General features: G+C 39.7%; 1 protein-coding gene across 4 annotated transcripts in view; it reads left to right on the top strand.

The window, feature by feature from the left end:
* The first annotated feature begins 8,377 nt into the window (after nt 1-8,377).
* Nucleotides 8,378-27,920, top strand: part of slc4a2b (solute carrier family 4 member 2b) — a 54,517-nt gene continuing 34,974 nt past the window's right edge. The window contains exons 1-3 of one of the 4 annotated variants that reach the window (XM_030756667.1): nt 8,389-8,432; nt 8,573-8,676; nt 22,690-22,770. The gene's annotated coding sequence lies outside the window, so the exon portion shown is untranslated. The other 3 variants (XM_030756668.1, XM_030756670.1, XM_030756669.1) reach the window with 3 other exon arrangements.

The raw sequence follows: 27,920 nt of genomic DNA, 5'->3' as shown, positions 1-27,920 counted from the left end.
CACCCGTAGCAGCAGCCTATCAGCTCCGAGGAGAGGTGGAGGTTTTCTCCAGCGTGTCCACTCCACAGATCGATGAACCGCAGAGACAGACCCCCAATCAGCCTTATCAATAACCATCACCAGCCACGATCACACGGGTGCAGCCTCGATAGCCTGTGGAGATTTATTTAGTTTGGCAGTAGTAAGATGGCAGGGTAAAAAGGCCATGGGTAAAAGTGAAATGTAATGTTACTTCATGACTCATTATCTAGAAATCCCCTGATAACAAAGAAAGACCAATTTATTAGGTACACTTTAGCAATTATGGAAACGTTGCTCAAATTCAGTTATATGTTATTATGTTATTGATGGTACTTGATAATGCCGTCTAGCACAACAACCTCAGCATGCAGGTCTGGTAATATTAATAAATGGCAGTATTTATACCTTTATAACAAACTGCATTAGATTGAGATTGGAGGTGCACCTAAAATCAGGTATGCATGTTTTTACAGGTGTACAGGTGAAAATCTTTGCCACTTCATACCACAATACCTATTTATTTTTGATTTAATTTTTACCAATTTTGCTTCTTATTGTGTAATATTATTTAGATTTATATTCATTGTGCTCTTTCATTTTATTTCATTTATTAATATTTGATTGTAGTCCATTTTGAGTAATTTTTTTTGCCTTACTGAGCTAGGTTCTCACACTGTGTAGCTATTATACTTTGTTTAAGCTTTGTTATGTTGTTTTGAGTTTTGTTTCATGTTTTGTTTGCTGTGAGACAGTACAGTGAACCAACAAGTGGAGAGGATTAGTAATGAAGAAGTGAGGGCAGCTATGAAGAGGATGAAAAGTAGAAAGACAGTTGCTCCAGATGACATACCTGTGGAGGTATAGAGATGTCCGAGAGAGGTGATGATCAGTGAGCAGCAGTATGGCTGACAAAGAGCTCTACAGATGTGATGTTTGCTTTGAGAGTGCTGATGGAGAAGTAAAGAGAAGGTCAGAAGGAGTTTTGTGTAATAGGGTGCCAAGGGAGGAACTGTGGTACTGCATAAGGAAGTCAAGAGTGGCAGAGAAGTATGTGAGGGTGGTGAGAAAGTGGTGAGGTGTAGGAGTGAGAGATGGGTTCAAGGTGGGGGTGGGATTACCTCAGGTGTTGGATCTGAGCCTCTTCTTATTTGCAGTGGTGATGAGCTGTCCTTATGATATACTCATTTCTAATCTTGTCCATTCTGGTCACTCCCAGTGAAAATCATTAGCTCTGCCTTCTCCTGCTCAGTCTCCTGTCTTTTTGTCAGTGCTAGATTTTCATTCATTGAGCTCTTTTATTTCACCTATCTTCACTTATTTATTGCACTTAACTGTGCTTACCTTACAGGGCTATTTTGTCATATTGTCTAACTGAGGTATTCTACTCCATTTAAGCTGCACCGATCAGCGATCATTGTGACCCCTTGCTTGGTATTGTATTGGTACCCCTTTCACTGCCAAGCCGAACGGGCAACTGTAGTGTATTCTGAGCCTTTCTATCAGTGCCAGTGTTGACTTTTTTGCCAATCTGGGCGACAGTAGCTTGTCTGTTGGATCGGATCACACGGGCCGGCCTTTGGTCCCCACGTGCATCGGTGAGCTTTGGCCGCCCATGATCCTGTTGCTGGTTCACCACTGTTCCTTCCTTGGCCAGCTTTTGATTGATACTGACCACAGCAGACCGGGAACTCCCAACAAGAACAAGTTGTCTAGCCATCGCGGTTTGGCCCTAGTCAAACTTGCTCAAATTCTTGTGCTTGCTCACATTTCCTGCTTCTGATGTATCACCTTTTCGGGGAGGATGCTCACTTGCTCTCTAATATGTCCCACCCACTAACAGGTGCCATGATGAAGAGGTAATCAGTGTTATTCAGTTCACCAGTCAGTGGTCACAATGATGTGCTTGATTGGTGTATGTTATGTACAGGGGTTGGACAATGAAACTGAAACACCTGGTTTTAGACCACAATAATTTATTAGTATTGTGTAGGGCCTCCTTTTGCAGCCAATACAGCGTCAATTCGCCTTGGGAATGACATATACAAGTCCTGCACAGTGGTCAGAGGGATTTTAAGCCATTCTTCTTGCAGGATAGTGGCCAGATCACGACGTGATGCTGGTGGAGGAAAACGTTTCCTGACTCGCTCCTCCAAAACACCCCAAAGTGGCTCAATAATATTTAGATCTGGTGACTGTGCAGGCCATGGGAGATGTTCAACTTCACTTTCATGTTCATCAAACCAATCTTTCACCAGTCTTGCTGTGTGTATTGGTGCATTGTCATCCTGATACACGGCACCGCCTTCAGGATACAATGTTTGAACCACTGGATGCACATGGTCCTCCAGAATGGTTCGGTAGTCCTTGGCAGTGACGCGCCCATCTATCACAAGTATTGGGCCAAGGGAATGCCAGGATATGGCAGCCCAAACCATCACTGATCCACTCCCATGCTTCACTCTGGGCATGCAACAGTCTGGGTGGTACGCTTCTTTGGGGCTTCTCCACACCGTAACTCTCCCGGATGTGGGGAAAACAGTAAAGGTGGACTCATCAGAGAACAATACATGTTTCACATTGTCCACAGCCCAAGATTTGTGCTCCTTGCACCATTGAAACCGACGTTTGGCATTGGCACGAGTGACCAAAGTTTTGGCTATAGCAGCCCGGCCGTGTATATTGACCCTGTGGAGCTCCCGACGGACAGTTTTGGTGGAAACAGGAGAGTTGAGGTGCACATTTAATTCTGCCATGATTTGGGCAGCCGTGGTTTTATGTTTTTTGGATACAATCCGGGTTAGCACCCGAACATCCCTTTCAGACAGCTTCCTCTTGCGTCCATAGTTAATTCTGTTGGATGTGGTTCATCCTTCTTGGTGGTATGCTGACATTACCCTGGATACCGTGGCTCTTGATACATCACAAAGACTTGCTGTCTTGGTCACAGATGCGCCAGCAAGACGTGCACCAACAATTTGTCCTCTTTTGAACTCTGGTGTGTCACCAATAATGTTGTGTGCATTGCAATATTTTGAGCAAAACTGTGCTCTTACCCTACTAGTTGAACCTTCACACTCTGCTCTTACTGGTGCAATGTGCAATTAATGAAGATTGGCCACCATGCTGGTCCAATTTAGCCATGAAACCTCCCACACTAAAATGACAGGTGTTTCAGTTTCATTGTCCAACCCCTGTAGTTCCATGTTCTGTTTAAAGTTTTGGTTGCTGTGAGAGAGTAATTTCCCACATTTTGCCATAAATAAACTATATTTTATCGTAATAAAGTGTCTATTGACTATATACACTATATTACCAAAAGTATTCACTCACCCATCCAAATCCTTGAATTCAGATAATTCAATCACTTCCATGGCCACAGGTGTATAAACCAAGCATCCTAGGCATAAACTAGGCATCCAGACTGCTTCTACAAACATTTGTGAAAGAATGGGTCGCTCTCAGGAGCTCAGTGAATTCCAGTGTGGTACTGTGATAGGATGCCACCTGTGCAACAAGTTCAGTCGTGAAATTTCTTCACTACTAAATATTCAACTGTTAGTGGTATTATAACAAAATGGAAGCGATTGGGCACGACAGCAACTCAGCCATGAAGTAGTAGGCCATGTAAAATGACAGAGCAGGGTTAGCCAACGCTGAGGCGCATAGTGTGCAGAGGTCGCCAACTTTCTGCAGAGTCAATTAATACAGACCTCCAAACTTCACGTGGCCTTCAGATTAGCTCAAGAACAGTGTGTAGAGAGCTTCATGGAATGGGTTTCTATGGCAGAGCAGCTGCAACCAAGCCTTACATCACCAAGTGTAATGCAAAGCATCAGATGCAGTTGTGTAAAGCTCGCTGCCACTGGACTCCAGAGCAGTGGAGATGTGTTCTTGAATCACGCTTCTCCATCTGGCAATCTGATGGATGAGTCTGGATTTCGCAGTTTCCAGGAGAACGGTACTTGTCTGACTGCATTGTGCCAAGTGTAAAGTTTGGTGGAGGGGGTTATGGTGTGAGGTTATTTTTCAGGAGTTGGGCTCGGCCCCTTAGTTTCAGTGATAGGAACTCTTAATGCTTCAGCATACCGAGACATTTTGGACAATTTCATGCTCCCAATTTTGTGGGAACAGTTTGAGGATTGCCCCTTCCTGTTCTAACATGACTGCACACCTGTGCACAAAGCAAGATCCATAAAGACATGGATGAGCAAGTTTGGTGTGGAAAAACTTGACTGGCCTGACCTCAAACCAACAGAACACCTTTGGGATGAATTAGAGTGGAGGCTGTGAGCCAGGCCTTCTCATCCAACATCAGTGTGTGACCTCCCAAATGTGCTTCTGGAAGAACAGCCAAAAATTCCAATGAACACACTCCTAAACCTTGTGGAAAGCCTTCCCAGAAGAGTTGAAGCTCTTATACCTTCAAAGGGTGGAGTGACATCATATTGAACCACATGGATTAAGAATGGGATGTCACTCAAGTTCATATGCGTGTGAAGGCAGACAAGCAAATATTTTTGGCAATATAGTGTATATTATAATTGTTAAAAATAACAGGTGTATGTTTAGGGTTCATTAGCAGCAAGCCACCAACAGGGGTCACACTTACTCTATGCATGTGATGTAGAAACAGCCTTTATTCTGTGACTTCTGTATCATTTCTGCTGCAAATTTCATGGTCACCAGCAATAGCAGGTGACACAGGGAGAAATAAAAATGTCATTAAAAAAGATAAGGTATCCATAAACTTGCGGCAAACCAGTGTGAAACATGTAGACTTAATATGTGTGAAAGAAGAGGGAAAGCATATGAACACCTCGAGGTATGTTTATACAGGCATAAACCTTTAAAATGCTTTTTGCTCCCTTCTTCCTACTTTATTCACATCCGTATGAGGTTGTCTGGATTATTACACAAACCTAATTTAAGGGATAAAGGTAAATATATATTTAAACATGCCTATTTCATTAAAATAGAATAGAATAGAATGCCTTTATTGTTGCAGCATACTTTACACTGCATGTATGAAGAGAAGTGTCATCAAACAACGTGACTAATAATTAGGCTGTACTGGTGTTCTGTTTTACCTGTTCTCATGGCTCACCTATAAATCCCTTCAACTATTCCGCTGTCTGCGCAACTTTTCTGCAACAAAGGGTTAGTGTGTGTTTTTCACTTCATGAGTGACATATTCAAATGGCTCTGACACAAAACAGCTAATGTAGTAGGTCACTTAATTTGTAATTGGGGTAAATTACAAGCTTGGAAGTCATCAGCAAGGGCATGTAGATCCAAAAATAGAGGCAGGCACAGACATAAAAGTAAAAAAAAAAAAAAAGAAAAAACGTCATACACAGAGCAAGCACTAGAACATATGACTAAAACACTGTATGCAAGGACAACAATATGGGCAATGTGAAGTACGAACCCACTGCAATGTTGGTCTAACATAGTTCTTCTTTACAGACAACATATGATACAAAAGATTAATAACACCATTTGACAGACATAAAATCGTATTTTTTGCCCCAACAGGGTGATTCCCAAAGAGCTATTAGCTGAAAACTTATTGCATATTGCTGTGCAGTGTGATCCTAAAAAAATGTGAGGAAACTGGACAAGTGGAGGACAAAAGAAGTTGTTTCAGGTCTAAAAGGCTATCTACAGCTGATGAACAGAATCTTAGCATAAGAAATAGGAAAAAATCCAACAAAGACCTGACACAGGACCTGAGAGATGAATCCGGGCCTTCACTTGATCCATCTACTGTTCACTGAAGCCTCATCAGAAATAATATCAATGGAAGGATTGCTGTCAAGAAGCCATTCTTAAGTAAAGAAAACAGAGAAAAGGCCAAGGGTATGCCAAATAACACAAGAAGTGGACTGTAAAAGAGTGTCAGCAGGTCTGATGGAGTGATGAATCCAAACTTAAAAGTTTTTGTTCAAATCATTGTCAATGCATTTTCAGTACAGAGGTACAACAGTGAGTGCTTAAAGCCACCTGTGAAACAGGGTGGAGGCTCTGTCATGGTTTGGAGCTGCATTTCAGGCAGTGATGTTGGAGATCTCATCAAAACTGATGGAATTATGAATGCAGAAAAGTACTGTCAGATTTTGGTCCACAAATCATTACCACCTGGAAAGCACCTGATTGGCAATGACTTTATTTTCAAGAATGACAATGATCCCAAACACACTTCCAATGCAGTAAACGCATACCTGGATAGAAAAAACACTCAGTGGAACACTGTCAGTCATGGATTGGCCTGCACAAAGCCCAGACCTAAACATTATTGAACTCAACTTTGTAACCAATCAAAGTCAAACTCAATCTGGGAGTCAGGAATCAGGGGCTAAACTCAAAAATAAGCTTTTAATGTTGTAACTTCAAGAAATAAAGTCCAGAAATATCCAAACACCTACTGAAACTGAGCCAGGAATCCAAATACTCAAAATCACTAGAAATATAACTTTCAGAAACCACAGCGAAGGGAAGCATACAGCAACGTGGGACAACATGACAAATGATAAGGGGAGACTCAGACAATATACATACACACACAAGATAACAAGGGGAAAGGTAACAGGTGCACACAGCTGCAGAGAACATGAAACAGGAAGAAAAACTCCCCACAAGACACAGAGAACAAGAATTACCAAAATAAAACAGGAAGCGCAACACAACTGAATCGGGAAACGAGATTAACTCAACACAACTAAACAGGGCAACAAGAAAGGCAAATGCAGAGACAAGACTAAAGGAACACAAAAGAGTACTATCTAGGAAACATAAATCACATCTCAAAACCAAAAAGAATAATAATTCATACAAAGCTCAAAAGCCTGGGTCATGATGAAAAGGCAGCCAACAGCCAAAGAAGAGCTTTGAATGTACTTCAAGAAGCCCGGAGAACTATTCCTGAAGACTGCTTGAAAAACAATTTACCTAAGAGAGTTCAGACTGTGTTGAAGAAGAAAATGTCATATTGACTTTCAGGCTCTTATATTATGTGTTTCTGTGTGTTTGTACTTGTTTCAGTCAAGTGCTGCACCTATTTCCCATTTTCCTTGAAAAATGTTTAAAAAATGAGGGGTGTCTCAGGACTTTTGCACAGTACTGTATATATATTCAATCTACAAACATGCAGAAAATTCCTATATTTGACAGGAAATATTTAATTTTTCTGACTGACTATAAAATTCCACTCTTATGGAAAATCTTTATTGAAAATTGTGAGCCTTGGATGATTTATAGTGATCATGATAAAGGTTGTCTGTCCTTCGGGTCATTCCATATGAACTCAACCAAAAAGCCAAAATCCTTCCCGGGTCAACGACTCAGATTTGAGTGAAAATTATTTTGAAAGTACCTCTATGTGTAATCTTTCCCAAACACACACACCTGTCCTGAAATAATAGGAATATGGCATTAAGTGGTCTCTGAGAGAGATCCTGGCATCATGGGAAGACTTTGAAATCTGAATTTTGTATTTTCGCCTGTAAAAATATTGGTTGTTAAGGGGTTAATAACTTGAGAAGGAGAAAAGATATAACATTTATGATGCCAGATTCTGAAAGCCTGGGTCAAAATTACCCAGGACACCAATTTTCAGGCTAAGCAAATTATTCATGTGGGAGATATTGCCTGTTGAAATATTAATAAATTGAAAATCATGATTCACAAGGTCAAATATAGGGCATGGCACCCAATGTTTGGAGGGCCATATCTCAGAAACCCTTTGGAGCTGAGGCCTATAATTTTGCATGTGTTCATTATACACATAGAGGTACTTTCATAATAATTTTCACTCAAGTCTGAGATGGTAACCTGGGGACCCATTAGTTTAGTTCATATGGAATGACCCCTTACTAAGAGGGTCGTTAAACTGAACGTTTTCCCTAGTTAAGGTAAATAAATGCTCATTATTATTTTAACTTAATGACAAATCCGGTTTTAATCTGCGTATATAAGTTTATTTTTTCTTTATTCATTTATATTAACGTCACGAGCATCATAACGGAACGACGCCGTCACCAGCCTTCTTCTTAAATATGATTCATCGTTCACGCAGGCGCAGCAACTTCTGTTTGAAGAAAGCGGCGACAGCTGTCCAAAGTTACCTGGATAAAACCAGAATTTCATTGATGTCTTTTCAAAATAAAGGAGTACAATGTAGTCTGGAAAGAATACAGACATGTGTCATGCAGCAGAGTAATTTTTTTAAAATATATTTTGGTGTTGTAGGGTCATTTTAAAATGTGCCATGTGTAGTGTGACAACGGCGAATGCGCTAATTTGACATAAAATTACTTTAATTTGAAGCTCCCACCGGAAATGAAAAATTTTTTTTCGGGTGATTTGTCACCGTCTTGAGTATACTGAGAGTTTGAGTTGAGTACCAGGCACCGGTGAGTAATTAAGCTTTAATCTGTGTGTGACTGGGAGCTTCAGGAGAATTTAGCTTTAGGAGAAGGCGTTTAGCGCTAAGAGCGGCGTTATTTTTAAGGTCGTTAACGGGTTTTGACCGGGTGTCTTGCTTCCCTTGGAGGAGAAGAACGGCGCTGACAGCCAGTGAACTGCCACACATGCATGCAAATGTCTGTTGCCTCCGCCGGTGGATGACTTTGCTTTGTTTCCGAGCTTGTTAACCAGGTAATGCTTCTTTTTGTTTATTTTTTTTGTTTATTTTTAAAGAGAAAGGGGGGAAAAAGTGGTTGAAATGTGCTCAGAATGGGAGTTTTTGTTGCGGGTGAAACCTATTACAGACCGGCGTGAATTTAACGATGATGTTGTGGAAGTTCCTCATCCTACATGCTCGTGGTTGCTCCCCCTAACAGAAGCCACGCTGCTGACTTTTAAGGTGGTGTCTCGTTTCACCTTGTGTTACGAGGAAGCAGAGATTGCTTTAAACACGGCAGCGAAGGGAGTGGACGTGTGGTCGGTCTGATTCATTCATTCATTCATCATTGTTTCTTTCCTCACTGCAACAACAGCAGCATTGTCTCTCAAGTCATAAGGTGAAATAGTTAATCCAGATGTCATGAGGCATTTGGCTTTCTGTTAGTACATTAATCAATTATTAAACGAATCATGCCAGCATTGGGTAACAGCTATGCTCAGAATTAATTCTGAATAAGATGCTTTATCTATTTTGAGTATATGTTGTGTTAATCATATACCCACAAGTTATAAAGTTACAGCCCCCTGCATATGCACCTGCACAGTTCAGTTTTTATTTTTTTTATTTTTACATGATTATAGCTTCACTAAAAGCCTTAAAGTGCACTATATTGCCAAAAGTATTCACTTGTCTGCCTTCACACACATGTGATCTTGAGTAACATCCCATTCTTAATCCACAGGGTTTAAAATGTCAGCCCTCCCTTCGCAGGTATGAGCTTTAACTTTTCTGGGAAGGCTTTCCACAAGGTTTAGAAGTGTGCTTATGGGAGTTTTTGACCATTCTTTCAGAAGCACATTTGTGAGCTCACACACTGATGTTGGATGAGAAGGCCCGGCTCACAGTCTCCGCTCTAATTCATCCCAAACATGTTCTTTCGGGTTGAGGACAGGACTCTGTATAGGCCAGTCAAGTTCTTCCACACCAAACCCATTCATCCATGTCTTTATGGACCTTGCTATGTGCACTGGTGTGGAGTCATGTTGGAACAGGAAGGGGCCATCCTCAAACTGTTCCCACTCATCCAGTGCTTTGCATTACACTTGGTGATGTAAGGCTTAAATGCAACTGCTCGGCCATGGAAACCCATTCCGTGAAGTTTGGAGGTCTGTAGTGACTGACTCTGCAGAAAGTTGGTGACCTCTGTACGGTATATGCCTCAGCATCCGCTGATTTTTTTTTTTTTTTTTTTTTTTTTCTTTAATTAATTAATTTATTTTTTTGTCCTACCACTTCATGGCTGACTTGCTGTCATTCCCAATCGCTTCCACTTTGTTATAATACCACTAACGGCTGACTGTGGAATATTTACTAGTGAGAAAATTTCACAAATGAACTTGTTGCACAGGTGGCATCCTATCATGGTACCACACTGGAATTCATTGAGGTCCTGAGAGCGACCTATTCGTTCACTAATGTTTGTAGAAGCAGCCTGCATGCCTAGGTGCATGGTTTATACACCTGCGGCCATAAAAGTGATTGAATCATCTGAATTCAAGGATTTGGATGGGTGAGTGAATACTTTTGGCAATATAGTGTATATTTTTTTTAATGATGTCTCTAGATGCTCCTGTTTCATAACATTGACTCTTTTCTGCCAGTTAGAATAATGATTAGCAGAATACAAAAAATATTAAAGTTTAAGGTGGATAAAAACATCTTTTAGTAAACACAAATTGTCACAATTTAAAAAAATACACAATTAAAAAATGATATAAGACGATGTAAGGACAATAAAGGAGGAGGATTAAAAAAAGATGAGGAGAGGAGGTAAGATAAAAGCAAATTAATAAAGTTTTCATATTGTGTTTTGAGAAGTGACTTGGGGGAAGTTATAAATTTTATCTTATCTCAGGAAGGGCATTCCAGTGGTGAGGGGCCTGATGGCAAAAGCATGGTCATACAGTTAATATCATTGTGTTATGTCTGTATAAAAATGCATGGACACACATACAATAGAAACATCAAGAGTGTTTTTAAGAGAAAAAAAAAGCTTGATCTTACATTAAATTTTTTTTTTTTTGTGTGTGTGTTTTGTTTTTGAGACCACAAGTGGCATGGAATGCATGAATACCATGAATACCCATTGGAAAATCAACCGTGGGTATTAATGTGTTGTCTTGTATAGCATCACACAGTTGCTGCAGATTTTTCAGCTGCGCGTGAGAAAGTCCTGTTCTACTACAGGTGCTTTATTGGATTGAGATCTGGTGGCTGTGGAAGCGATTTCAGTACAGTGAACTCATTATCATGTTCAAGAAACCAGTTTGACAACCTGAACTGCTGAGACAAGATGGGATGGATCTGTGGTTTCATGTTTTTTTTTTGTTTTTTTTAACCTCAATTTCTGACCCTACCTTCTGAATGTCGTACCAGAAATTGAGACTCAGACAGGGCAACATTTTTCCTGTCTTCTCTTGTCCAACTTTGGTGAGTCTGTGTGAATTGTAGCCTCAGTTTGCTGTTCTTAGCTGACAGAAGTGGCGCTGGGTGGGTGTGATCTGCTGCTGCTGTAGCCCAAGGTTTGACACCTACATTCAGAGATGCTCTTCTGCATACCTTGGTTGTAACGAGTGCTTATTTTAGTCACTATTACCTTCAGCTTGAAACAGTCCAGCCATTCTCCTCTGACATCAACAAGGCCTTTTGGCCCAGAGAGCTGCTGCTGCTTACTGGCTATTTCCTCTTTTTTTGGGCCATTGTCTATAATCTCTGGAGATGGGTGTGTGGGGAAAATCCCAGTAGATCAGCAGTTTCTTAGGTGTTTTCTTACTGTGGCAGCAAGAAACGATTGTATGATTTTTCTTAAGGTATTACGCTACATAATAGCAAATGGCCATGTAACATAAAAGTTTTTGAAATTTGCCCATGCCAATGTTGAAATGAACAATTTTATTGGTTTAATTTAAGTTGTTATATAATCCCTGTTTGTTGAATGAGAGCACATTCAGTCTTACATACTCATGAAAATGGATATCATATTGATGGGCGGGGATTGATAAACATCAGCTTTTGCCATTATTAAATATCATCTTGTTAGTCCACCAGATAAGGCAAGAATTTGCTGATAAATGGGGCATCGTGACTTTAGAGCACCAAGCAGTAGCACGTGCAGTTCTCCTGAGATCCAATGGAACAACTTCATTATCAGTCTTTCTCCTGCATAGAGGGAAACAAAGACAGAGTGAGCTGTTCTAAGCAGGTCTATATAGATTCAGATTATTAAGATAGTTGGCGCATTTTTCACAAAACAAATAAAACAGTGATGCTCATATCTGAGTTAAAAACAAGCTTGACTTGCTTTTAAAGTGGACCTACACTCTGCCTTATTTATTCCCACATGTGCAGTGTTACAGTAGTGGATGCTTCTATTAAACATGGCCCAAGTTTCAAATCAAGTCATCAAAAGCTCTGTGCTTCACCTAGTTTGAAATAATTTTTTTCTACTTTTGGCTCTCTGTGATGTCACAGAGTGCATAGCTCTAATATGGTCTTCACATGCACACAGCTCTGGCTGCAAGCGCAGAAGCCCCACCCACCTGCTATGTAAACCTTGAGTTTGTGGGAGACAGCCAACCAGAAGAAAGCTAAACGGCTTTTTTTCAGACAGTGGATGAACTGAGGGGATGCACTGAGCTCCAGTATAAGTTAAATAAGGATTATTGTGGACTGTGAATCATGCAAAGCTACTCTAGAGTCCAATAAGCAGAATATGGAGCTGGAAATGGGCAAAATCCCTTTTCAAGTTCACTGTCAGTAAGGCAGTAGAATGAGTATTAAATAGAAACTAATGAAAAAATCAATTTGTCTTGTTTTGTTTCTGGTTTACACAGATTTTGTCACACAAAATAAGCTAATTTACGCATGGAAATAGGGAGAAAATGGGCAGAAAAAGTGAATGAACCCCAGCCTAATCTATCATCAAACTGGATTCATGGTTAATTTGTACCATTTGAAACCTCCTCAGGACTTCTCACAATTCTCCAGCTTGGGAACCATGGCCCCAGAACTGTTTACTTTGTCTAATGGATGTCAGGACATATGCCCTCTGGCAGGATGGAGGAAGGATGTCTCTCTTGTGCTGACTCAGCAATATAATCTCCATGTGCACTACAGGGTATTTTGAGGAGATATTTTTTTATTTTGATGTAAGGCCAGTAGACTAAATTATTATCTTTTCACATAATTAAGTTTAAGTGATGCAAACCACTGTGACCTTTTTGTAAAACCCGAGCACTAAATGGAGGAATGTGAAATGTTTGTCTTGGTCAATCTGACCTTATTTAATCTTTGAGGAAAGGGGGGGAAAAAATGAAATTCCAGAGTGCTTCAGCTTCCTTTTTGTCCCATAAAACTCTGCAATGCTTGAACACTTATCTGTGTGATCACAGTCTCAGCTTTTATTTGTTTTCCTTTGCCTCAGTGGAATATGTCAAACAGACTTATGAACTGGTTTGTGACAAGAGCAGCCTACTGTGCTACAGGGAAAAGACAAAAAATGCTGAAGGATAAATATTTGAGCAGAGTGTCTCCACATTCCTTTTGTGAATTGCTTGGTCATGCAGAAGAGGAGGAAGGAAAAGTGGGGGATGAGCCGAACCGTATTTTTTTTTCTACCAGAGCCTGACTGACACTATGTGGACTGATACTGATTTGTAAAGACTACCAAAAAAAATAAATAAATAGAAGTACATATTAATGAATCAGACAATATCTGTAAAAGCTGGATTTGTATTGAAAATGAAAGGTGATTTTTAACCGACAGTTTAAGCTTTCCAGTGAAGTATTTTACAAAATAGATACCAACTTAATGTGAACACACTGTTTTAACAAGAGTTGTTGGATCACATGTTGGATCACAACCCATTACCATCAGTGGTATAACTGATGATTCAAAAATTACTACAAAATCTATAAACCAAAAACCACCAGACTGGGGGAGCTAAATTAGGCCTGTTCGATTACTGCAAAAAGTCATAATCACAACTAATTCAGTTAGTAAAAAGATTGAGATTATTTAAGACGATTACACACAGATTTCTGAGAAATTGTGCATTTATTATACATAAGTTATTTCAGTTAAGTGGAGTATAATTAAACTGGAAAAATAAATGAATAAATGAATAGTCTAGAGAATTAAACTAAACAAGCCACAACCAGATGGTCATTGAATATGAACTTTTAAACAGCAACAACTGTAAAAGAAAAGGATTACTGTAATCATTTTATCTTGATTGTCTTGTTTTAGGCCCCAGTCACACAGGCCTAAGGACCAATCAGTGATCCCTTGGCAAAATCAGGGTGCTAGGAGAAACTGTGCATTCCCAGACCAGTTGGCAAGTGGTTGCTGGAAGTTGCTGGCAGTTGCTAGATGAAATCTGTCGCAAAGAGAGTGCTTTACCAAAAAAAAGTAGATTGCAGCAGTTACCTGTAGTTTGCATGGGTTACCAGGGCAACCTGGTAGTGACCAAAGCATCTCTTTGCAACTAATTTCACCTAGCGACCACCAGCAACCTCCAGCCAATCACTCACCAGTGGGTTGGGGAATACAGAGTTTTCCCTAGTGAATGGAGGTTGCTGGGGGTTGCCGATTGGCCTCCAGGCCTGTGTGGCTAGGCCCTTAATAATCTTTAGAAACCAAAACTGAATTTAAAATAAAGATTAATTGTACAGCCCTAACCCAAGTGGAGCATTAGTATGAAGGATGCGTTACAGTCTCCAAATAAACAGGTGGGGATAGAGCATGCTATTAAATGACCAGGGGGCACTACTCATGAAGTGTTGCAGTGCTGTCAAAAAGCAGTGGTTCTTTATACCACAGAGCTCAGTGCAACATAAACGAACTAGGCACCGAGCTGTGGAGCTAGTCAGCTACAGTGTTTCACATGTAAATAATTTACTGAGCTAATTTCTCAAGGAAGCAGGCTGCTAAATTAAAATTACAAAAAAACCCCCAAAAAAAAAACAACCAACTGGTTGCTGGACTTGGCAATAGCTGAATTATCCAATTATCCAATCCAACGCCACACACAGGTGTGCCTGCTCTGCTACATGTGGTGCAGATGGTGTTGAGAGTATAGTTAACAATTGAAGAGGAGGTGGACAAATTGAGCATTACACCCCTTCTACATTACCCCAAACATGTTTTGCTACATTGTTTTTTTTGTTTGTTTGTAATATGTGCACACATATCTGTGATAGGCCAGTATTTGCCAAGCAGTGATATCAATCTGGTGTTCTTGGCTGTTCATGTTTGTTTTACCGTCTCCTTTGCAGATAAACAAGCTCACTACTTTTTCCATAAACACATTAATCCTAAAACAAACCCTGTTATTTTTGTCTTGTTTAGTATCTGGAACCATGGCATCCCCTTGCTTGGCTGTTGCTCTGCTCTATCCTGTGAATTTGCATTTAATTATCAGTAAGTGATTTGGCTGTAGACCCTGGAATGTGCATTGTTAGGGCTGCTGTCCTCCCATTAAAGCTCATTAAACTGTCTGCAGACTGTAGTTACTTGGGAGCATCTAAACTGGACTAAATGAGATCTGGTTTGGCATCCTTTCTGCTCCTCTTGGGTCCATCTTTGCCTTCATCCTTTCTCAATGCAAATATAAGTTCCAATTTCATTCATTTTCTCAGTCTTCTCTGGCAGAGTTTTCCCATGTTGTGTTGACAGCCACACAAACATAATCACATTACGCTGTTTCCCAGGAAATGAATAAATGGCTGACTTGTATTTGGCATAGTGTGAGATTTTTAGGCCTTTGTTTTGGGTCTGAGAGTCCAGGGGATATTTTATTCCTCCCTGTCTGAGTCCCAAGAGAGTAATTAGTTGTTCTAAGTGAATCAGGTCAGAACTTCACAATTGCTTTGTTTCTGTGAGACCATGTTTTTTGTGTGGCTGGTGCAACCTGAGCAGTCCTTGATGCAATTTTGAGATGAAATACCACACCCTAACACTACTAGAAATGGGTAGGACCAGTCTTGGGTGGCCCTAACTCCTCTTTTCTCCATTATTACTTTGCTGTGTGATTTTCTTTTTATATTACTGTGTGCGCTTCAGCATTGTAATTACATTGCTGCAGACAGAGTGCTTTGTTTCACTATTCAATGAAGCAGAGGCATTCACAGTGCTAGCTGTTATGGGTACTTTGAGACCAGTACCACAACTACTATTGGCAGCTTTAAAGCTGCAAAAATCAATATCTTTTTAATAATAGGATAACACGAGTGGATAATTAAAAAATAACTTTTGGCTCTTTATAGTGCTTCAACTTTTTTTTTCTTTTTTAAGCTTGTTGCTTTGGTTTTATAGCCTGTGACTGTTCTGGATTTGACTCACTACAAATTAATATCTAGAAATAAGATGGAAACATAGACATGTATGCTACTTTGTTAGAGGCATGCTACTTCCTGTTGGCTCCCTGTTGTATTTTTTACAAGTAGGACAAAAAGTGGAAGCTTTCACTAAATAAATCCTTTTTATCTCTATAAAAGTGACAAAAGATCAAACAAAAATGAAAACGTTTCTATTTAATGTTGCTTGAGTGTATTGTTCTGTTTCACTGTCCATGCCTCCTATTTATAGCTGAAACACTGTATTTCCAACTGTTTCAAACTTGCTGATTTTTAGGTTGTTTTGGTGTTGTGGACATTGATATTCTGCAAGCAGAGGAGGATTTACTTAAATTTTCACCTCTCACTGTGTCTCGTATACCATAAGCCTCTCTGAGGTTTAAAAATGCTTAAGTGCTGATAGGGCCTCTCCTCCGGAAAAGAGAAAACACAATGTAAAACGGCTGGGACTCAGCTGCCTCTGAGATCCCGCTTCACCCCAAAGACAGGTGCTGCCTCGGCCGTAAGCACAGCCGCTGCTGCTCGAAGCCTCTGATGGGAGTGTGATATAAAATGTGCATAGATTGACTGAGTGCAGCTGTTGGCTGTGTGAGACTGGATCTCTTCCAGTGATTTTGTGCGCATAACAAGCACAGTCATGCTGAAGTCTCTGGACCCTGCCAAACCCTGAGTGAAGTTAGTGTGGCCACTGGGCTGTGAGGAGTTGTATGGGGACGCAGAGATGTCGGCATATTGAAATACTCAGGAGGTAGCAGGGTGACTTCTAAACTGCTGAGCTATTTCGGGCTAAAACACTCAGAGGCAACTGAGGGAACGCTATCAACACAGCAGCGCCAAATCCCCATAGAGATCCACAGGCAGGGCAGCTGTCAGAGGTATACAGCTTCATCGAGGTCAGTCTTTATTAACAGGCAGCACAGAAACTCAGACTTTCCACTTTTTACCTGTTATAACCACCCTTTGGTTTAATGCATTGTTTTTGTAAGTTCAACCACAGCTGCATTTGTGTGTTTTGTTTTTTTTGTTTATATATGATTAGGAGTATTGCCTCATTGACTTGTTTTAGACTCGAGTTAAGAGAAGAATTACAGGAAGCTGAGGGGAGTGTTTCCGAAATGTGTTAACACTTTGGATAAAAGGCTGCTGTTGTGCAAGAATTCTTGTTAAATGTTGTTTTTGTGTTTGCTTTTGTGTTTGGATTGAAGTACAGATTGCTTCTTTTTTTTTTTTTTTTTTTTTTTTTTTTTTTTTTTTTTTTTTCCACCTCATTTAGCCATACTTTTGAGGCAAATCCGTCTCGATATATTAACTTAAAATGTCAGGAAGAATGAACGCTGTCTTCATTCTGTCCTCTGCAGGTTGGTGTTGTGACATAAGCATCTCATCTCTTGGTCACGGATAGGAAATAATAATATGCTGTATGAAGTCACACCTCTTTATAAAGCTGACCGCCCTGGATAATGCTATTATTATTGAGGAAAGCCCCAGACTTTGAAGTGGCTTTAATTTTAGCTTTCTTCCCCCCTGCAAGACATGCATGTGACTCCGCAGTGAGCTTACATCCCTGGAGACAAACAACTATACTACGCACGCATGCACACGCAGATTCAGACTCCTGCAGGGGTTTGTTTTTTCTTTAGCCCTTAGGCTGATGTAAGCTTATGTGGAATGCGGCGCTTGATTATTTGGCGAATGGATAAGCAACTTGTTTAGATCACAGGGTTGTTCTTTGCTCGCTGCAAAACACAATTAAAGTGGCGGCTTTTGTGACTTTAGGTGGGATTAATTGTGTAATGGTGTTGATTTTTCCATAACATGACAGGATTTTTTCCATTGCCAGTTGCACTGTAAAGCTGTGGCAGGCCGGTATGTTTTTGAATGGATTTCAGCACCCACTGTTTATATATTTAAAATGAATGCTATTACCATTTAGTAATTAAAGGAGATAAAGAGGAAAGGAAGCTGTGCACAGCTCATATTGCTGATCTGACAGGTGCTTTTCAGTCTTGAGCCACCCTTCATTTCTTTATATTTTGCTTCCAAGGAGCCAGACTATCTTGTGTATCTTGTAATTTTTAAAGTAGTCTTGAGCAATAGTTTTCCAGGCTTTCTGAAGATCTTCCAAAGTTTTTCTTTAGACTTTGCTGCCTTTTCATTCATTTTCAGTCCAGTCCTTGTACTTGAGCATTTTCACAGGACTGGTTTTTTTTTTTTTTTTTTGGTTTATTTGCTAAGCCACTTAAAACTGACCTATGAAAAATTCATGCATGAAAAAAGGCACCAGTCTCAAGGGATGAGACATCATTGTTGTTTATGCATAACAGGCAACTTAGCAAAAAAAATTTAAATTGTATCTTTAGACATGTTTTGTTACAAGCAGCCTGTTGCAAAAATAAATGATTTGTTCACATTTATTTAGCTGAAGCCCTAAAAAAAAAAAGAAGCTAAATATAACAATTTGACAGACATAAAATTGCATTTTTTGCAGCAATAAGGTGATTCCTAAAGAGCTATTAGCTGAAGACTTGGTACATCTCAGCATGGAGTGCAGTGTGTCCTTAGAAAATTGAGGAAATGGATAAGGCAGGCCTAAAAAAAAACAAAACAAAAAAATTAATTATTAATAATTAATTAATAATTATTTTTAAAAAATAGGAAAAATCCAGCAAAGATCTGACACAGTAATGAGCCTGGGCCTTTAGTTGATCAATCTACTGTTCATTGAAGCCTCATCAGAAATGATCTCAGTGGAAGGGTGGCTGTAAGGAAGGGAAACGGAGAAAAGGCCAAATTTGCACAAGAACTAGACTGTAAGAGAGTGGCAACGGGTCTGATGGAGTGATGAATCAAATTTTGAAATTTTTGGTTCAAATCATCATAAGTGTGCACATGGGAGGTCAGGAGTGAATGTCAGTGAATGTCTGCAGCCCTCTGTAAAACAGGGTGGAGTTTCTGTCGTGGTTTGGAGCTGCATTTCAGCCAGTCGAATTGGGAATCTTTTAAAAATTGAAGGAATTGAATTGAGTTTCAGATTTTGATCCAGTACTGTACTACGAAGCGAGTTCAGCATACCCAGGGTATATTTTTGTTATCTAGTTTCACTTGCCCTAATATTGGTGATCAGGATAAGCAGTCACATGAAGCTGGTTCTCCATGGCTAAGCTAACCCAGGGTTTCCGCTCCACTGGAAGCATCAATCTAAAAAGGGTGTTTCATGGGTCACATTACTTTTCTTCCACAGAAAAATGATCCCTACGAGTGTCATCTACTTCAGAGTTATCAAATGGTGATTAAAAATCTATTAAAATTCTATAAAAAAACATAAAAATACGCCAGTAAAATGTAACGCTGTAGTAAAAAAGGACAAGAGATGAATGCTGCAGCAAATCATTAATCTGGTGATTTAGCGCACAGAGCAGTAAAATAAACATTTTAATTCCAGTTAATTATTTTATGGCCGAGTGCGCCCTCAGTACTCCTGTTTATTACTGAGGTGATGGCTGCACATTAAAGCTCTGAAACTTTAAGCTGGAACCATTTAAACATTAAAGTTTACTGTCCTGCAGCCTAATAAAGGACACCTGAAAATCACTTCAGTTTGTCAGCAGATCAAAGTGAAATTAATTTTATTGACTGAATAGGCATTCTTGGTGTGTTCTGTGTTCTAGTAGCTGCTTATTGAACAATAAAAGTATTGTAAAATTATTTGCCAATGGGGAAAAAAATAAGGAACAAAGTTGCACCTAATCTATATTTATTTGTGATGCTCATTAGGCAAACACAAAGACTTGAGATGCAACTGAAACACTTTAGACCCTCCGACTCTCCGTGAAGAGGTCTGAGGGATCTTCCAGGAATGATGACGCTATTTTCTGGAACCTAACCTGCTCTAATAATATTTTAAGTTTTATTTTTCAAGCAAATTGACAGAAACAAATCAATGTGTCTTCATCGGGGTCTGGATGGCAGTCTGCAAACACCTGTGATGTGGTAAATAACCCACAGAGGGTGCTATAAATAAAAGTAGAAGTCCCGTATTATGCCAAAAAAGTCAAAATAACAAGTGTTTAGCAAATAAGAACAAATCAAGAAGATGCTAAACAATAATGAAGGAAACGAAAAGCAAGAACAGCTTACCTTTTTAATCGTTTAATATTTAAAACAAACAATGTAAAGGGTGTCCTAGCATGTTCAGCTTCACATCAAAATTTATTATTATAATAAAGTGAACAATAAGATCTCAGAATATAAAGATAACCCATTAAATATTTATCACTTTCACCGAGAAAATGGTGTTCTTAATTTTAGTAATAATAAAAAAGGTTTGTCTTCACAGGAAGTTCCAACTACATGATTCAAAGGTATTAATTTCATTAACCTTTGACCTTAAGACAGAGTGGCTCAGTAGTTTACACTTGCAACACATGATTCCCAGCAGGTTTTACTTGATTTTGTACTGTGTTGCTTTTTTATAAAGCTTTAATGTGCAGTATGCCCAGCGTCTGAAATCACAGACACTGCTTATTTCATAATATTAATAACTGATTCATGTTATTGCTCAGAGGCTGGTTGGTAGCAGTGCCATTCATGTGAACTTGAGTTAGCCTGCGTGTAATGCAACGCTCCCTGTCCTGCAGTCTGTGGTATCAGACCCCATTTGTTTGGTTTTGCAGGCTTTTGCTATGCTGCATCTCGTGTTCTTTGCCAGCTGGTCACCTGTTACGTTTGCGTGTCACATGACTTTATTTCTCCCTTTTAGATTGAAATAGAGATTTGTCATGGATATTTTGGGAACAGATGCATAGGAAGCACTGTGTGTAACCCTCATGTGATTTTTCTTTTAATGCTAATAAAAACTGAAGAACCATAAAATATGCTTTTGTGGTTTGACCATTTATTGAACCATCCAAAGCAACAAAAAATATTCAGACACTTTGTTGTTCTGCTTGCAGTTGATCTTGGGTGCGTCCTGCCTTTATGAATGGCCCCTAACATGCTTCAATATCATCTGAATATTACAAGCAACTGCCTGAAAAACAAACAGTAATCACAGCCTGTCTACATTTTTGTTTTACCTTGGTGTGTTTATGTAAATAATAGTATTAATTATCCATAATATTGCCACAATCTCAGTGAGCTAAAGGATGCGGGTCCAGGCAGATGCATGAACTTAACTCCCTTGTAAAGCTCCTTGTTTTTAAAAGATTTCTACTGCAAGCTATTTGAGTGAGTTGAAGCCCAATACTGATATTTAAGTGTATTCCTCGATTGCTTATCTTGGGATGTCCAGCCACTGATTTTTGTGATGAGATGGGCTGTGAAAGATGTACCTGATGGATCCTTCACAGCCGGGAAAAGGAGGATGCATTTGAAGATGCCTTTAAAATTGGAGACTGTTCCTCTACCCGCTTTGACATGTTCAAAGGAGCCCCTGAATTTGAAACCTATTTTCATGGGGTTGGGAATTTACTTTTGCAGTCACTGAAACCACCAGTATTTAATGTCACTTCAAGTCAACGCTAATGCATGGCTGTGCCAACATGCTAGTTTTGTCTGGGTCTTAAGGGTGGAGCAAAGTTACAAACAATCCAGTATGTTGCTCCAGTTGCTGTACCCATGATTTTGGAGTGCTGAAAACAAGCGAGCAAAGGCGTTTAAAATATCTGTCTCAGTATGCAGCTGGACAACACTTGACAAAACATCATTAGTAACTCCCATAACACTGATTGGCTAATTGCCAATCTGACAATGAGACCGAGGACACAAGCACACACATCCTGGCTAGTCCTCTCTACTGACCAGAAATGAGCAAGTGAGCCCATAAACTGATGTTCCACCATGGTGGCCCCTAAAGGGAGGCGGTGAAAGGAGGAGGAGAAGACCCTGATGGGTACAAAAAACTTGCCTGAACTTTTCAGATGCAGAAAAAGACCCCTGTCTATTATATTGTCTATGAAATAGTATAAAAACATTATCTGGAGGCTGGGGCATGATTTGAGAGAGGAAAAACAAAGCAGAAATAACACTTCAGCTGCTCAAAACAGTGTTTACTCCTCCCAACTTGCCTCTAATCATTGTTTTTTTTTTTGTGAATTATGGGGTTATTTGAAATCTTAAGGACTTTTTAAAAAGCATAGCTAAATTGCAGAAAAGCACTATTTAGCTGAACTGGACACAGCTAGTGGTAAGCATTTGCAAGGACTTGCAAATATACGTCACAAAGGGGAAAAAAATGTCAAAACATGTAAATCCCCTTTTATGGTTTCTTAGAGAGATATTGATTGCTAAATTTCCACTTTCTGCACACGTACGTGTGTGTGTGTGTGTGTGTGTGTGTGTGTGTGTGTGTGTGTGTGTGTGTGTGTGTGTGTGTGTCTGAGCAACAGCCTGTGACTCAATGTTGAATGGGTCCTGGAGTCACATGGCTACATGTCAGCAGGCTGGAGGAGGAAACATAATCCCGAGGAGGAAGGTTGCTGTTATCAGTCCGTGCATATTGGTCTGAGAGAGCACACTCAGCTCGACGAGACACATCACATCTCTAACGCTCGCTCTCTCTTTTTTCTTTTTTCCCTTTTCCTTATCTGTCTTTTCTTCCTCTGTTTGTTTTCTACCTGCACTCTGATCAGCCCCAGGTCTGTCTATTCACAGCAGAGTTCAGAATTGCACTACAATGTCTGCGGTGGCTTCTCTGCAGTAAGCACACAAAGGTATGGTACAATCAATGATCTCTTTTTCTGTTTCTTAAACAGTTGCTAGGTTTTCAAGTTTTTGCATTTGCCACATTTTTACAGATTGTTTTTTGCCATTCATTTTTTTTTTTGTCATCTATTAATTCATTATTCATGTGCGCTAGTCCTTAAATGGGTAACCTGAGCCGTTATTTGTCAAGTCTAATCCTTCCTGATAATGAAACGTGTGAGGTGAGAGCAGAGCTTACTCAGCGTTGAACCTTAGTGATCTGTAACCAGCTGTAAACAAATCAAAGTCTGCTCCACAGGTTACAGGTTTTTGTCTTTTTTTTGTGAATGTCTGTTTGTTTTTTTGTTTTTTTGGTTTGGGGGTTGTTAAAACTTCAAATGAGCTCTTTTGTGTCCACTTGTGTTTCAGTAGCACAAACATGTTTTTCTAGTATTGTAAATCCTAATTTGGTGCCTTCAAAGACCACATTTTTGGTAAGGGATTGCGCTCTAAATGCTGTGGTTAAATCAGAATTTCACCATTTATAGCGACATCAAAAAGCTGATCTTATTTTCTGGAGTGTTTGTCTTCTCCTCTTAAACCGCACTGCACTCAGCCCAGTTTTATTCTTTTAAAGTGCACATGTTTATACAAGGCTTTTTTTGATAATGGAAGGTTAATCACAGAAACACAGTCGGTGCTTCTGGAAAAAAATGTTACTGTCTCTTCAAACATGCACTGTCAGCTAAAGAGAAAGCTCTGTTCTTTAATGAAACCTCATACTTCTCCTTTCTTCCCTGTCATTGTCCTACTTTTATAAGTACAGGCCTGTGTATTGGTTGAGGTTTGGACATTGTGATCAAGCTTCTATTTCTGGGCTTGGGCATTTTTATTGGCAGCGTGCGCATTTTATTGAACTGTTCTTTAATTATGCCTTTTTGATAGAATTTGTAGATGAGCACGCAGTCTGCGGTTGGCGTTCATGTGCCAAGCTGCCGACTGAAGCCGGGCCCGGTCGCGGCATCTTGACAGAATGCTGGTTTGGAGCACACGAGGCCTTTTGTCGTGAGTTTTATCCTGGCTCCTGACCTCCTAACCTCTGTGCCATTGTCTGTCTGTCTTATGCCTTTTATGAGGTCATGGCAGAGGATACTTTTGCCTTTTGTTTATGTTTAACACAAAAGGTTACATTATATCAAAGTGAAAGGCACTCAGGTGCAGAATAAGCAGTTTGGAGATGTGTAAGCTATTTTGGGCTTTTTTTTTTTTTTTTTTGCGCTGAATCATCAATTCTTGGCTCCTAATCCACAGCTCTGCCTGTTTCCTATAACCTGCCGACTTCAAGGATCCCCATTTACCCATAAAGGTGTCTCTGGTATGCAATAGATGGTAGAGAAATATTTCTCTCAAAAGTTTTAAATTATAGAGGCCTTTCCATCAGCAATGGAATTTTACAATATGCCAAAGAGACTCTGGCAGGTACATTCATACACTTTGGGAGAGATGAGTCACCAAGGGCACATCTAAGAGCTAAGAAGAGAAAATGTCAAACTTCATCACCCTCCCACTCTGTTATCATCTTCTTCTGAAGGTAGCATGCAAATGTCAGATTTTTGGACATGTTTAATCTGAGGTGCAATCAATTTAACTTCCCCTAATATGACTGGCTTGTTGATAAGAGTAAAGGAAATGTTATATTTTGAGATTCATTGTTGCATTACTTCAGAAACTATAAATGACATGTTACACACTACACCAGCCTACAAATGGAAGCTTTTTCTTGTTTTCTGTAAACCCTAAATTACATCAATACAAGACGTGACCCCTTTGAAGGTTACAATAAGTAATTAGGTACTTCAATTGCTTGAGGAACTTGTAGAACTTGCTGCAGTTCTTCTGCTTTTTTTTTTTTTTTTTAGACTGTGGCAATGACTTCTCTAAGTAATCCCAAACTGACTGGATGATGCTGACATCAGTAGTCTCTGGGGGGCCATGCCATCTGTTGCAGGACTACTTATTAATTCTGTTGGTCATGATGGTTTTTCCATTACTTGGCTGTATGTTTAGAGATATCATCAGGATGTGTACACTAAAGAAAAAGTGTAAATGTCTGAAACTGTAATTGTCTGATTAGTTTCGGACGATTATAGATGATTATTATACAGCTCTTGCATAATAAAATATGGTAGATGTGATTAATTTCTGTAGATGAGGGTTTTTTTTTTTTTTTTTTTTTAAATATACATTATATTGCCAAAAGTATTCACTCGTCTGCCTTCGTAAGTACATAAACTTGAGTGATTCTTTTTTTTTTCATTCTTAATCCATAGGGTTTAATATGGTATAGCTGCAAAGGGTGGGCCGATAACAGTTTCAACTCTTCTGGGAAGTCTTTCAATAAGGTTTAGGGGTCTGGTCAAAAATTCCCATAAACATTCTTCCAGAAGTGCTTTTGTGAGATCAAACACTGATGTTGGATGAGAAGCCTGGCTCCCAGTCTCTGCTCTAAGTCATCCCAGTGGTGTTCTGTTGGGTTGAGGTCAGGACTCTGTGCAGGCCACTCAAGTTCTTCCACACCTATCCACGTCTTTATGGACCTTGCTTTATGCACTGGTGTGCAGACATGTTGGAACACCGTTGATCCGTCTGTCCGTCGATCTGTCCATCCATCCCTCCATCGCTTTTCTGGTGCCGGGTCACGAGGGCAGCAGCCTAAGCAGAGAAACCCAGACCTCCCTTGCCCCAGCCACCACCTCCACCTTATTTGGGGGAACGCTGAGGCGTTTCCTGTCATAAAACTGATTGGACCGTCGCCACCCATAGGTGCCACTGGTTACCATTTGTCTAAGCCCAACCCTGACTTGATCAGTGAATTCTTTACATTCCTCACACACACTTCCTCCCTTTCCCCAAACATAATTCTGATTGGTGACTTTAATGTAAATATTTACAATACTCATAACTACCTCACTAAAGATTTTATATCCTGCCTAGGCAGTTTTGGGTTGCAGCAGTTAAATTTCCCATCCATTCCAAGGATCATATTCTGGACCTTATCTGCTGCACTGGTGTGACTCCCTGTAGCTCTTTTGCTGTGGACCTCCCCATCTCTGATCACATTATTTCATTTGATGTAACTATTACTCCAGAACTAAACTCTCATGTCCTTCATTTTGTAATATTAAGGACATTAACCTAACTGCACTGGACATTGGTATAGAAAATCTTCCCAGCATCAACTACACATCCACTCATGATGAACTGCTCTCCCACTACAAGAATGGCATCCACAATCTCCTGGACACCCTGGCTCCTTTAAAAACTCGAACTGTTTCCTTCACACACTCTGCACCTTGGTTTACATCTGAACTCCGTCAACCAAAAACAAAAAGTCGTCAGCTGGAATGACTGTACAGAGAAACTGGACTCACTATTCATAAGGACATGTTTAAGCATCGCTTTCTCCTCTACAAGGACTCTGTCTCCACAGCAAAATCCAATTATTATACAGATTTAATCAGACAAAGAAATAGAAATACACAAGTAGTGTTCTCTCTGGTTAACAAAACACTATGTCCACCTGACTCTCCCTCCCTGTTTCTACTTAGCTGATTTCAGCAATGGACTTTCTTTTTCAATACAAAGATTAACAGTATTCATCAACAGTTAGCCTCTCATATCTCATCCACATCACCCTTCTCAGCTTTCCAGAGCCCTCTCTCAGTGACTCTCAAACTTCTGTCAGTCGTTGACACTATCATGCAAAGAAGACCTTTATAAACAAGCTCCAGATGACTAGAGCACATTTATAATCACTTAATATAGAAAGATTTGAGGAGATGAACCATCTAGACTATTGTATACAGTTCACAGGTCAGCATGTTTAACTTGCACATCTATGAATGCTCCATTAATGCTGTACTTACATGGTTGGGATTTATGTATGCTGCCATTCAAGCAAGAACTTTGACAGCGAAGGTCTTGCTTATTGCAGCAAGATAATGCCAAACCACATTCTGCATATACTCCAGCAGCACAGCTCTGTAGTAATTGCCTAATTGCTGCCTATTGACCTTTCACCCACATAAAAGATTTTGCACATTTTGAAATGTATAATACAGCAAAGGAGCCCTGACTAGTCGAGTAGATAGTCTTATATTAAGCAAGAACAGGAAAACATTTGGCTTTTAAAACTATGGCAAAAAGTCTCTTCAGTTACCAAAAAGTATTATTTACTTGTAGCACAGGGGCACATGGTGATGAAACACAGTGGTAAACATGTTCTTGTCCAAACTTTTATGAAACCTGTTGTTGGAACCAAACTCAAAGTGAGCATGTACCTTTCAAAAAAACAAATAATTAACAGTTTTGCTTTCTGTTTACACTTCCATTCCAAGGGGGCCTAACATTTCCTGTAATTTAGTTATACTTGAATCTTAGGTCTGGTCCACAAATACACATTGTTCAGCTACTAGAACGAAATTCGGAAAGCACTTGCTCTATTTTTTTTTAAAATAAATTTATAGCTCTTTCTGACAGGCATCTGTCTGTTGCAGTTACCTTCTTCCTGTTTTCATACTTCCTTCCTCCCTGAAGGATAAGATTTCCCAAAGCTTTGTGTGCACATTTAGAGGCCATGACTAATTCTAGCATGGAAAAGTTTTCAAGCTTTTTTAAAAAAAAATTCCATCCTCCTCATCTAAGACAATCTTTTGCAAAGTACCAGACTTCTGGATGATTCTGGAAAGATATGGATTAGTGTCTTTTTTGGTCAGTTTAGTTCCTGCACAAGGAACACACCAGTTTTTTGTTATTCAGTTCTCTGAGTGTACCTGATGGCAGACAGAGGACCACGTTGTTTTTAGTCTACCTGCTTGAAAAGACAATTGCAGTCATTATTGTTTTCTTTTTCTGATCATTATTGTTATCCTAAAGGTATGATTACAGACATGCCCTAAGGTGGATGAGCTGGTTCCCATAGTTTTTGCCCAGAATCCCAGGGTTTAGTAACTTTATCCCTGTGTAGCCAGCTCTGCCTCCTCTGCTGCAGTGGGGTCTAGGTTTACTGAGAAAGTAATTTTCATACACACCCAAATCTAACTCAGACAGACTCTTTTATCACCACTGCTGCATGGATGAAATTATCTCAAACTACGCATTTGATTAACATTTGGTTCAG

Source organism: Archocentrus centrarchus, chromosome 20 (assembly GCF_007364275.1).
Source record: "Archocentrus centrarchus isolate MPI-CPG fArcCen1 chromosome 20, fArcCen1, whole genome shotgun sequence".
Lineage (NCBI taxonomy): Eukaryota > Metazoa > Chordata > Actinopteri > Cichliformes > Cichlidae > Archocentrus > Archocentrus centrarchus.
Note: the sequence above shows the minus strand (reverse complement) of the source record. Positions and strands in the feature narration are given on the sequence as shown.